The sequence below is a fragment of the Maylandia zebra genome, linkage group LG5 (genome assembly GCF_041146795.1).
Source record: "Maylandia zebra isolate NMK-2024a linkage group LG5, Mzebra_GT3a, whole genome shotgun sequence".
NCBI classification, from domain to species: domain Eukaryota; kingdom Metazoa; phylum Chordata; class Actinopteri; order Cichliformes; family Cichlidae; genus Maylandia; species Maylandia zebra.
The window spans coordinates 10210748-10223859 of NC_135171.1; the positions used below are offsets into that span (position 1 = coordinate 10210748).

General features: G+C 40.5%; 1 protein-coding gene across 2 annotated transcripts in view; it reads right to left on the minus strand.

The window, feature by feature from the left end:
• The window catches only part of cntn6 (contactin 6), a 137702-nt gene extending 125473 nt beyond the window's left edge, over window positions 1-12229 (minus strand). For both annotated transcript variants that reach the window (XM_012923591.3, XM_076883710.1), the window contains exon 1: window positions 11893-12229. The gene's annotated coding sequence lies outside the window, so the exon portion shown is untranslated. The remainder of the gene's footprint in view (window positions 1-11892) is intronic.
• Between the last annotated feature and the right edge of the window lie 883 nt (window positions 12230-13112).

The following is a 13112-nucleotide window of genomic DNA, read 5'->3' on the forward strand; positions in this document are numbered from 1 at the left end:
AGAAGGAATTTTCTTTTCACTGAAGCACTTGCAGCTTAAAATATCACATTGACGCGAAGCATACGTTAGTCGGGGATGCTGCTAGGACTTGGCTAACGCGTCATCCAGCTTGCGACAAACCACTCACGGAGCATCGGGGACTCAGCAAGTCTACCTCGGACATATTGACTGACACAATTGCCAAGTGAATTGCAACAAACTGCAGACCTGTTAATGTCATTGAGAACACGCGTTTTACATAGCTTTGGTTCCTCGTTTCTAGGACTTGAAGTGCCTCCCCAAGCGTGACAGAAAGAGAGTGGATAAATGTTTACAGAGTTTTTTGTTAACATGAATGTTCAAGATGTTCAATAAAGATGTTAAGTGCATATCTTTTCCCCTTTTCTTCCAAGTCTGTTTGCTCATGCAAAATGAAATGCGATTAATATAGATTAAAAATGAATGATATTTAATCGTGATTAATCAGAATGAATCCACAGTAACCCTGTGATGAATCAGATTAAAAATTGTAATTGTTTGAGAGGACTAATATATATATTATACATTAGTGTATTAGTATGTAGGTTTTTTAAAAAGTTGTATTTCACAGGAAAGAAACTGCTAAAAGAAAACTATTCAAATTCTCTTTGAATTTAAGCATACATTCTTTGTGTTTATTCTCTATTTACTTCATTACATTAAATGTCTATAAATATCTGTTACAAGCTTAAATATAAAGTTTAAAAAGTGTAATTGTAGCCAGGCTATCGATCAAGTAATTGCGATTAATCGTGATTGACTACAGAAAATTGTGAGATTAGTTAGTTAATTTTTAAGAGTTAATTTCTAAGCAGTTAATGTATTGACAGCACTAGTAATATATATATATATATATATATATATATATATATATATATATATATATATATATATATATATACATATAGAGAGAGAGAGAGAGAGAGAGAGAGAGAGAGAGAGAGAGAGATAATATTTTTAACTGAATGGAGGACTTATTGTCAGGGGCTGGGTCTCTGATCCAGTGTTTTGAGTTTATTTGGTATCTTTGACTCTCTTTTGCTAGTATTTTAGGTCTGTCAAGCTGGTGTTATCATGTCTACGTTTCCATGTTTTCTCTTTATTCTTTATTTTGAAAGAGTCTTGTGTTCTTTTGTCATTGTTTTTGTTTCACTTCCCTGTGATGTCATTATGTTTAATTTCAGTCAGCTTTTTCCCCATGTGTTCTCACTTCCCCTGATCACCTCCTGTTTATTTAAGTCCTCTGTTTTCTGTGTTTCATTGTCGTCTGTTATACTTACCTTCATAGTTACCTTCATAGTCTTTGTCATAGTTTCACAGTATGTTTCGTGGTTGTCATAGTTGTTCATAATTTTTCTTAATTTCATGTTTACTGCTGACTTCCAGCCAAATAAAGGTTCGCCTTTTGTTCTACCTGCAACTCCTCTCTCTGCATCTGCTTCTGGGTCTTGTTCACAACACATTGGCGTACCCCACTGTGACACTTATGTTGAAGTGTGGGCCAATGACTTTACTAGTGTGGACTACCCTGATGACTCATTTCAGCATTTCTACATCTTTATGGACAAATAATATTCTGATAGACAGTCTCCATGCTCTTATTTTGAAAAAACAGTCGCTACTAACCAGCATCCTTTTCTGTGTGTCCCAGCTGGCTTGGCTGGCTGTCTGCTTGTTGCGGTTGTCTTTGATATCATTCAGCTGCTTCAGTCTGCTGGCTCCAACGTCTTAGCCTGCTGCTGCCAACAGCAGTCCTGGTTCTGTTTTGTGAGCTGGACAGTCACCGTGACCAGAACCCACAGCAGGTTCAGAACTGGTTCGTGTGCCACTACGCTGTACTCAACAAGGCTGCGGAGCAGAACAAAGACTACTTGCTGCAGTTGGAGTCCATCCACGATATCAAGACTGGTTCAGAGGCAGCTGATTAGAGCTCCACAATAACACGCACAAAAAGAAGACTATAAATCTGCAGGAAACACTGATGATAGCATACTTCAGTTCTGCTTTTTCCTCACCTAACTCGGCATCCTTCACCGAACTGCAATTTCCTTTCAGACTACAGTGTCTGTGTTTATCATTAAACTTCTACGCAACATGTGTTTAATCTTACGCTTGATCAAAGCTCAGTGAGATCTGTGCTACACTGCCTGTCACTAAAGTACGAGGAGCTCCACTGTGCCGCTCAGACGTGAAGTTGTGCTTCATTTTAATTAGTGCACCGAGAAGGTGTGATAAGCTACTTCAAACTACTACGTTCAAAGCCTCGAGAACTGATGGCTCCAAATTTGCTGATTGGTATTTAATCTTCAATTTATATAATTACTAACAACATATGTTGTCTCCTCTTGTAATAACTGTGAAGGAGGAAAAAACGCTGAGGTCAAACCGACAATCATCTCTATCTTGTATTGTTGATCAAAATAACGCATTAAGCACCTGTTAAATATGCATGTAAACAATCTGAGTAATAAATAATAAGCTCTCTGAAAACAAAGCAGCTGTCACCACTGTCTGCAATACAATTGAAATTCCAGAGCAAGCACAGGTGTGTCTCAGTGAATAGATTGTGAATAGCATCTCTTTTATATTTATGAAATTGGTTATGAGTAATCTCAGCCAAAATGCTCTTGGAAAAAAAACAAGAGATGCAAAGTTCTTATATATTTTTTGATTCTGGAGCAGGAAAGCTATCAAAAGTATCCAATTTAGTCTGAACAAAATCATCTGAAGGAGCGACATGAATAAATCTGTGGTCACTTTATCCTCCCATTGCATTTTATAATCAATATCCAAACAGCAGCAGAGTGCTGTGCAACGCCTGATACGACACGCCTCTCAGCGTGGAGACTCTGTGGACCTGCCGAGTTCTCATCGCCGGGAATGTCCACTCACACAAAGTAATGAGATCATCCTGGGTGAAGTGATGCTGAAAATGAATCATCTCCTCGCTATCCCCAAACGGCACAGTGGGTACATTTCTCCTGAACCTTGCACTTTGAGGCCATCCATCCTCCACCACCACGGTGGGCTCCGGCTTCACTCATCAAAGACACAGCGCACCGTCATCCGACCTCACCGACGACAGCACCTGGCAGGGAGCTCACGCTTAATCCAATCACAGCCAAACAGGTCGAACCCAGCAAGCGCATACCTATAAGAGGTATTATGATCTTTCCATTTTGGGTGCTTATTCACTTGAGGATTAAATACAACCGCAAACTGTACAAGCCGAGGTGCAGTTTGGCCTGGTGAAGATCTATATTTGTTGATAAAGGTATGTCAGCCCTGTAGATACACAGTTATACCCCGGTATCTTCAGGACATGTTTTCTATTAAGAGAAAGTGGCTATTTCAGGTAACACAATTTTACTCAGAGACAAAAGTCTACGAACATTCCTGTGGGTTATGAAATCACAATGCGCAATGAGAGGTGGGGTTGAAGGATGGCCACGGACTTTATCCATTAGACCTCGCAGCCTAGTTTTTATGTTGCCCCGATATTAGGATAAAGCGCATTGATGAATTCCTGCTAGTGGAGGCTTTCTTTTTTCAGGGCACAAACATAAACAATAAGAAAAAAGGAGGTTGCAAGCTGGCCACGAAGATAAAGCTTAATCTATCACACCTCAGTAAGTGTCACAGAAAAAGAGTTTAAAGGTTTAGAATAATCACAGATGTCAGAAGCTATTTTTCACTGCACACAGGATATGAGTTGTCTTGGAAATATGTCTTGAGGAGCCACGCTGAGAGCAAAGCTGGGGCTGGGACTGCTGCCCGGGTAACTCAGGGGGGAAATGGAGCAGGTCACAGGGCCAGGTGAGTGACAGAGCCGCAGGAGACAAAAATCAACACAGCCAGGCTGCCGGGACAGACACCCAACAGCGAGCAAACAGGCCTTTGACCAGGTGACCTGCTGCAGATGGGAGAGGAGGGGGGAGTGTATACCAAATGTTCTAAAAGCTGAGACCTCTATTTGTGACGTGCGACTCATCCCGGTCACGTCACGTGAATGAGCCCATCGTGCCTATTCGACATGCAAATTCTCCCATAAAAGACCAGGAAGAGCCACACGGCTGTCGAGGTGCCGGTTTATTGAAAGTGTAAGCGGCTCATCACATGATCAGTTCATTGCAAATCCATTTAGTGTGCAGTGCATTAATCACGCTGCAGGCTGCCAAGGTTCAACATTTATGCTACTCTGTAGATTACAAGAGAGGGGTGTTGGAAATTCTGCTTAATCGCAAGAAAGCTCTCATTAGGTTCTCTCTGCTTTCATTCATTTTTCCCAGTGCTCCGTGTGGTCTTACATACGTGCTCAAACAGGCATGATAGAGAAGCATGGGAGTGATAGAGCATGTGCAACACATCTGTAAAGAGGTTTTGGCTTCTCTCTGAAGCTAGGCTTTGCATTCACTGCGTTTAAAGGCGTATTAGTGGACCATTTGTGGGGGAAAAAGCTTGCTGTACAGTAGATATAGATATCATTATGAGATTCTCAATCTTCCCATCAAACTCCCAGTGGGCTCTCTCAATTACATTCTTCTCGTAGAGCTGCGCTGAGTGGGGTTCTGACATTATATTTGGCGCTAATGTAATGTTACCACTGCACAAGACTGCATTACCTAAAGGTTATATGAATTAACCCAGTTGCAAAAATAGCACACAAATGCACACAGAGCAGCCACTCTGTGCATGCCACCCATATCTACCTCGACGCATGGTTACTTATTAGATTAATAGCTCTCCATCACGAGCGGTGCACAAAGAAAAGCTGATTGTCAAAAGCGATCACAATCATTTAGCGGTTGTCAAACTTGATCAGAAGCAGCATTATCCATTGAAGCATTGGCTGAGCGCTGAATACATGTATATTAATAAAAAAAAAAGGGGTTTGCATCAAGCATCAAAAAGCACATGGATTCATAGAACATCACACACATACACACACGTATAGTTCGTCAATATCAGATAAGGCTCCAGACATGATTTGATGGATGGAGGTGCCAGGAGGAAAATCATTTCTGCTAACTTATCCTAGCTGATGTGAATAAGAAGGAGCGATGGGAAGTTCACAGGATGCAACATAGCAGGTAGTGACACAGGATGCAATGTACTGTACTTTAGATATATACAGCACAAGGACAAGAGGACTGTCCTCCACTTTTGCAAGTGCACAGCAAAGTTGGATACTGGAAAACACTAACCAGCATGATTCTGCAGCCGACGCAACTGATAATAAAGTACCTCATTGTACCTTTAGGGGCACAGCGGCTTCTCAGTGGGACAGGAACTTCCAAGGGAAAAAGATTGTACTTCTAATAATATGTACTTTATACCCTTGTGGTTTGTACTTCACAGCAGCAGGTCTTGAACTTCTGGTGGTAATTTTGTATATCATTAAATGTTATAAAAAAACGTTGGAATTATCCTAAAAATTAAGTAGCCATTCATTTATTTTATGTGTTTTTATTCAATTTAATTCAATTTTATTTATACAGCACCAAATCACAACAACAGTCACCTCAAGGCGCTTTATATTGTAAGGTAGACCCTACAGTAACACATACAGAGAAAAACCCAACAATCATATGAGTCCCTATGAGCAAGCACGACAGTGGGAAGGAAAAATTCCCTTTTAACAGGAAGAAACCTCCGACAGAATCAGGCTCAGGGAGGGGCGGGGCCATCTGCCGCGACCGGTGTTTGTTTATACAGTTGAAGCAGGCTAACTGTGTCAATGTCCACTTGAAACTCTATCTATCTCACATCAGCTTAGATTAACCACTTAACCAACATTTATGTTTTTGTGGGAAACAGAGAAAAATCCACCAGACACCAGGAGAACAAAGTCTATTAAAAAAAGGCACCAAAATCTTCTAGGTGACAAGGGTCAACCAGAAGACAAATATTATTTATTTATTTAAAAACCTATGAAAACAGCAAAAAAGGAGGGAAATTTATACTTTGTCTGTTTGGTTTTTTTTGTATTGCATGAATACAGACGTCTCCTGATACTCCACAGTTCAACTGTGCTTTTGCTGCTCGGGAACATTCTGCATATATACCATTTCGGTGCTTGAAAAGGTACACATAATTACCTTGAAGTCCACTAATTAGCTCTATGGGGGTGCATTTGTTTAGATGGTACCTGCAGGCACAGAAAATTACTTCTGCTAAATCCCCTTTTCTGAGAGTTAAAAAAAAAGTGTAGCGCTCGTGGCTGCAGTTAGGGTGGACTGTGAAGGGAAGTGACACCGCTGCTTAATGCAGTGGGCTTCTCAGTGCTCACATACATGGGGTAAAAAAGTAAAATATAATATCGAGCTGCTTTGAGGTGTTTGCTTCTGCATACATGACTAAAATCACATTCTGCATGGGTAACTATTAGCTGCATATATTGGGAGGAAAGCGCTGTAAAGGCGAGGGATAAAACACAGACTCCTATCACAGAAGTTTCCTATTACAGATAGTAAGATCCATACACTGCTCAATAATGTGTTCTTAGTCAGGATAAACTAGCACTTTATGCAAGTCAATGCTTCATCTGACCAACTGGCTGCCAATCTCACAAAAATCCTCACTTAGAAAACATGCATTTAAAGAAAAGAATTTTGTGTGGTCTAAAAAAACCACAAGCTTTAGGTTTCCCATTTCAATGATGAGCTGATATTCCACCTGAATATCATCTATTTAAGAGTTTGCAGTTTGCTATTCAACTGTCTGTGTGACGGGTTCATCTTTCATCTTACAGCCTTTCTATCGGCGCAGTGCAGCTTTCGCTCGACTTCAAGCAAAGTCTGTTTTTTGAAAACATGCACTGCCGTTAATGCGTTCGTGACACCAGCACAACAGAGGATTTGTTGGAGGAAACTGAGCTCGGCTCCCGCCTTCCTTCCGTGGTATTATCCTCAATCATCTTTCAGCCACACCACAGAGTCCGACTGAGAAGCCTGTTTGCAAATTTCCAAACTTCACTGGTGTTTGTGCAGATATTGAGTACGTGTTACTTTAAACTGTGAATAACATTTATTTTGTGAGCGCTTAGCTGTTCTCTTTTTATATTGCCTCGGTCACGCTGGGATGGCGTACATCTTCTGACTCAGATATCATTGTAAAACTCAAATCTGCATGGGCGAGCATTCATAGAGATGTCCGAAAAATGGCCATTTTCCATAAGAGACAAGATATTAAAGTGTGTGTGCAAAATCCTGATACAATTACTGATGAGTGCAGAGCCAGGCCTAAATGAATAATTGATTGTAAAAGCTATTGTCGTGGAAATCAACAACAGAAGCAGGAATTATTTATGACATTGTATTTAAGTTCGTAGATGCACCATATAGACTTTCCTGCACTTGGGCTATTTTTAGCGGGAGAGGATGCAAAAGAAAAAGATAAAAGTACCTCCCAGTGCTGTACAGTACAGCCATACAGTACATGGTAATTTCACTCGCTATCCTTCAAAGCAGTTAAAGTGAGGTCTCTGATTTATTCATAAGCCATGCTTCTTCTGCCAGGGAGCATTAGACAAAGGCAGATCACACAAAGGTAACAATTCTGCTGAGAAAAGCGAACTACAAATCAAAACAAATCAAACCAAGGTGAGAGCGGTTTACTGTGATGCTCCAGTAAAGCGCAGGCTAGCCAAGCACTGCAGCTTCTGGGCTCAACAGTTGGAAAGTAAAACTCTGGTATCGAGCAACTGAAGGCAGGACTGTTTGGACAGCTGTTGGTGGGGTTTCTTTCATTAATTCTAATGCTACAACACACAGTGCACCTCAGTGGCTTTAAGGCTTCTTGCAGGTTCATGTCAGGAATAATTCAACATGATTCCAGCTGCACAGGCTCCATCAAGCTTCTGTCAGTTTCTATCAGAGAGTGAAGGTCATCACTCTGTCCTGCTTACCTGGTCTCCTACAGCCCCCGCCACATGTCCTCCTCCTCTTCTCTCAATCCCTTCTGACTGCTGTGGTTGATGACCACAAACACTAAGCCTATTTCAGTCCCTGAACTGGTTAAGCAGTTAAGAAATTAGATGGATGGGTAAAAGGCTTCCTCAAAGTATCTCAAAAGTTGGACTTGAATATTACATATTTTAAATTTAGAACATCTTACTGTCTGCAAGAACTAAAATTAGCCATGTAAAAAAGAGAAAGAAAGAGCACACTGAATTTTAAACTATCTGATCTTCTGACCAACCAGTTCATTTCCCTTCTGCATTATTAAATGGCTTTCCCATTCACTGCTTGCTTCTGACGTTTTAATTCTAAGCTTTTAAACTGGTAGATTCCTTGAAATTGATTCATTAGATGCATGACCAGCACAATGTGCTCCTGATAGACACCAGCCAATCAATAATCACAATAATCAACTGACAACAATCAAATTAAAAAGCAACACTGCGTCAGGCATTTGTTTTCTTTTTATTAGCAATGTTATCTTGACCAAAAGGTTACTTTTAATGAAGAAAAATGACTTCTAATCCAGAGCTCGTGGCTTATACGCCCCACAGGTATGATCCATATTTGTCTGTGCACTCCTCCCTTCTATAGTAACGCAAATCAAACCAGCGTTGCTACAAACAACAAACTCAGGGAGACATGATGTGCATAAAGATATAGATTTTTCAACATATTAGCACATAGCACTGTTCATAAAAGAGTACAATCAATACATTAGCAGAGTCTACCGATTTATATTTAAGGTAACATTCCAATTTTAACTATCAATAAATAATGCTGCATATAGTTTCTATATTACTGATGAGTGTCAGGAGACATATAGATAACCTATAATTTAGTTCCACATATTTTAAAAAAACTGTGTAATTTAGAGATTTCAACATTATTGTTCATTGACTGTTGGGGTCATAATATATTATTATGACCACATCATAATATTCACGAGGGACACATATATCATTTTAATATTATAGTATTAAAAATACAGTGTTGTTATTAATGATTTGTTACATCATTATTAATTGTGATTGGTTTCAAACTTGTAAGGAGTTTAGTAGAACATGGCGGTAAACATTAGATTGACTGTTTTAAATTGTATTTAGCATGCATTTGCCACACTGACACATAAATTGTATCAAAAACATACTCTTTCATGAACGGAAGCCAACCTAAAAGCAATGTGTACATTTCTTCACTTCCTAACATGGATATTGATGACATTAACCTGCGAGCTAAGAGAGCAGTTAGCATTATAGAGATGCTCAAGCTAGCATTAGCATCTTTCACAATTATTATTGCTCTCCTCTACCTCTATTTTGGTCTCCACCAGCTACTGCAACTACCTACATGCTAAAAAGCGCTTTCATTTCATTAATGAAGCAGTTTTATCAGATATTTTTAAGGACAATGACTCAACAACAGCAGTGATATAGAGAATCCTTTCGCTAACTGTTAATTTGACCTGTTAAAATGTATGCTAGCAACATTCTGTAGAGCTGTAGGGAATGGAATGTTCGCTGATTATTTTTCTACAAGAAAAAGTGTTCATATTCCGCTTTGCTATTTTACAAATAGTAGATATAAAAATATTGATGAGGGCAGCTTTAAAATCATTATATTTAATAACCGCTGCCCTTGCCTGAGTGAATTTAAATGCCTGCGCTGTGCAGAAGCATTTACTATACAAGCAAGATCATAAATTTTATATTTACAAGGTGGTCACATAGTTACTTCACACTCAAAATACAGTCGAGTTGTGGTTGTTTGAGAGTGTAGCTTCTCCTTTAGCAATAAGCCATTACCTTTAAGTGCGAAATTCAACAGTAAAACGCAACATAACCATGTCACAGTATGCACTGGCTGCCTGTCTGGCTTGTGGCCAAGGAAGCAGTTGACTTGGAGAACAGAAGCGACTGACAGATGCCTGAGCAGCAACATAGCATTCATCAAGGCATCTGCAGGCTCTGAATACCGAAGCGGCCTCTGCTTGCATCCACCTGCAGCTATTAAGACTGCCAAATCCCAGGCACGAGAGGAGCTGAAGCAGTATTCCAGTATCACAGACCTGACCCTGCTAGACAACAGTCAGCTCTGGGTGTTAAACCACCTCATCCGCTCCATACATCACTGTTATCTCTATCACCCCTGTGAAGATTAGCCTTCAGCCAGCACTGCCTACCTCTTCATACTGCTGCTGTTGAGCAAAAACCCAGAGAGCCCAGACAACACGAGGTGATAACCCCCCAAAAACAAGGTTTATACTTTGAAATGTGAGGAAGCGCCACAGTGTGTACAAGATACTTGCCTTTCCTTTCTCCTCCACTTAAGTGCAGTGTGCAACGATCTCTAATCAGTCTTCATGTAAAATCGCATTATTAAAACCGGTATTTTCACATTATTTATTACTGTGTTCATGCCTTTTGAGTAAATTAATGGGAGGTTAAAAGATTCATTATCATGTTTGGATTTCCCACAACAACAGAAAAACATACCTCGAGCTGCCTAGACCCTAAATTGCATACATTTATATTTTTGCAGTACTGAACTTTATGTCCAGTTCCCAAAAAGTTGATTCTGTTCAGCTGGACGTAGCCTTTTCAGTGGGAGAAACATTTCGTCACTAATCAAAGTGACTTCTTCAGTCGAGACCGATGATGAACAGAATAGACTTTTTGGGATTTTCTTACCTGGATGATGGAGCGTGCATCTAGACAGTTGTATTTCATGCAGACTACACCTCTGTACTCAGGGCAAAATAATTTTGTTTTTTTATGTACTGCAGTGTCGCCTCAGTGTTTTGGATGAGGGCAGCCTGGTGGCCAAACCGTCATTATGTGGTGATGAGTACATGAAGGGGCCATATGTATTCTCCTGATGACCCTCCTGAGAGTAATCGGTAGGGCTACATGAACGTGGCAGGTTTATTAAGTCAGTGCTAAGAAATTAAGCTGCAAAGTGGCTTATTAATCATCATTTTCACTGGACTAAGTGACAGAGGAGTGTGATCACTGAATACAATTTGGGAGGGCTGCATCTGAATGAAAATGGCTAATGGCATTTTTATTATGCTTTAGTGCCCTTCCTGGGGAGGAGAGGGGTGAATAAGTGTGCGTATGAGTGTGTGTGTTTGTTTTTTTTGGGGGGGAGGGGGGGTTTCCTACATCCTTGTATGACAGCACAAATGCCAGCATTAATGGCTTTAGACGTCTAAAGACAGAGGTGAGGTAAATTTTGGTTACAGCTCTTCCAAACTGAGGGAACTGCAGGAGGAGCGCATACTGACTGTAGGTGCGCACCATTATTTCACGGTAAGTGTAGGCTTTGGGAGCATTCATTAACAAGTTGTTTGCAAAAAAAAACTCATTTTCAAGCATTACTTCCGCTACTACAGTTGGGCTCTATTCAGTCGCTTTCAGTGAGAAAAGCGGTATTTCTCGGAGAAAGCCCCGGTTTCCAGTCTGACACCTCGCTGGCAGGTGCATTTTGCGCTCGAACCTGGTGATCTAAATAGTTGGAATTTGCAAAGTGCGTTTTGCTTCTGTCTCTGCCACCAATCCTGCATGCATGCATCCACTGCTCGTGAGCATCTTGGTGCCCACGAGGAGCGGGGAACCTGCCTCCTTCACACGGCGTTCTGCTGAAACCGCTCTCATTTTAACAGTGAGCTGCACCCGCACTGGAATGCGCAGAGATCCACGGAACACACTGTTAACTGTTAACTTTCCTTACAAAAAATATTTAAAGAGGATATAGCAAAGCACACCTTCTCCTCACCTACCGTTACACGGTAACTGCGCAAACGCACGGTAAAGGAAAGGCAGAGGATTTAGTCAACGTGCAGGCGGGATACACAGGGAACAGCACAAAGATCGCACACTGCTGAGTGGCATAATAACTTTGACAGATCCCTTACCTGTTCAGGAGCGGAGACACGAGCGTGAGCAGAGGAGAGAGGACAGAGAGGGCATCGGGCAGAGCGCCGAGCCACACAGCCTGCACTGTGGATGAAAGAACTGCCAGACGTCCCAGCAGTGAACTCCAAAGTGTGTCTGTCTTTTTACCACGCCAATAACGGACAGTGAGATTCAGACCACTCCCCCGTTGTATCAAATTATTTCCAACTGTTTCCTTCTGATCACAAGCATCTCATTTAGGAGCAGGTCTAACAAAACGACAGCGTGCTTCTGTTCTGCAGTGTGCAGTGCCCTTAACAACAACGGGAAAGTGAATCAGAGGAAATGTGCAAGTTAGCTATGTGATATTATCGCATGCCTGGCTCTGTCAACACGTGGATCACGCGGGTGATTATCAGTCATTATCATTATTATTCCATCTATTTTCTTAGTTAAAACCAACCATAATAACAATAATATGCATATTTAGGCTGCCGAAACAAACGATACATATCCTCACCTTGTGAACCTATTTAAACATCCAGCAGTTACCAAGCAACGCTGGCATTTTTTATTATTTATTTATTTATTTATGTATTTATTTGAGGTCATGTTTCTGGTCAGCAGGTGAACTTAAATCCAGTACTGCTTTTCCTTTAGGCAGTGTCAGCAGGGCAATGTGGCCTCCTCCCTTCAATGATCCAGAGCAGAGCAGATCACACAGTAAACTTCAAGTTTGTATCAGTTTGTATCAGTTTGTGTCAGGTCTCTGAGCTTTTGGTAAGTGGGTGAGAGGGTCTTCACTTTAAAAAAAAATGGCACATAATCCTCCCACAATGGGACATGTTTACGTCACACCTGCTTGGGATGCAGAGGTGCCACGCTGACCCACTGGATGGTTTTGGGAACTGTGACTGTATTGTCGTTTTTAGCTTCTTCTTATTGGCAAATCAAACACCCATGGCCTATCATAAATAATTAATAGACTAGGCTTTTGTTTTGTTTGTTTGTTTGTTTTTTAGTGTTCAGTTCATTAACAGGAAAGTTGCAATTTGTTTTTACTCACTTTTAGTTCTATTTTGTTTTATTTTGTTATTGTTTTTTTCATTTACATGACAATTTTTAGTCTTTTATATTTAATCTGGAGTTTTTTTTTAAAAAAAAGGGTAACCAAAAAGGGTAACCAAAAAAATCTGATTTTTTTTTTTTTAAAGAGTATAGACAACATCTGGTTAATGAG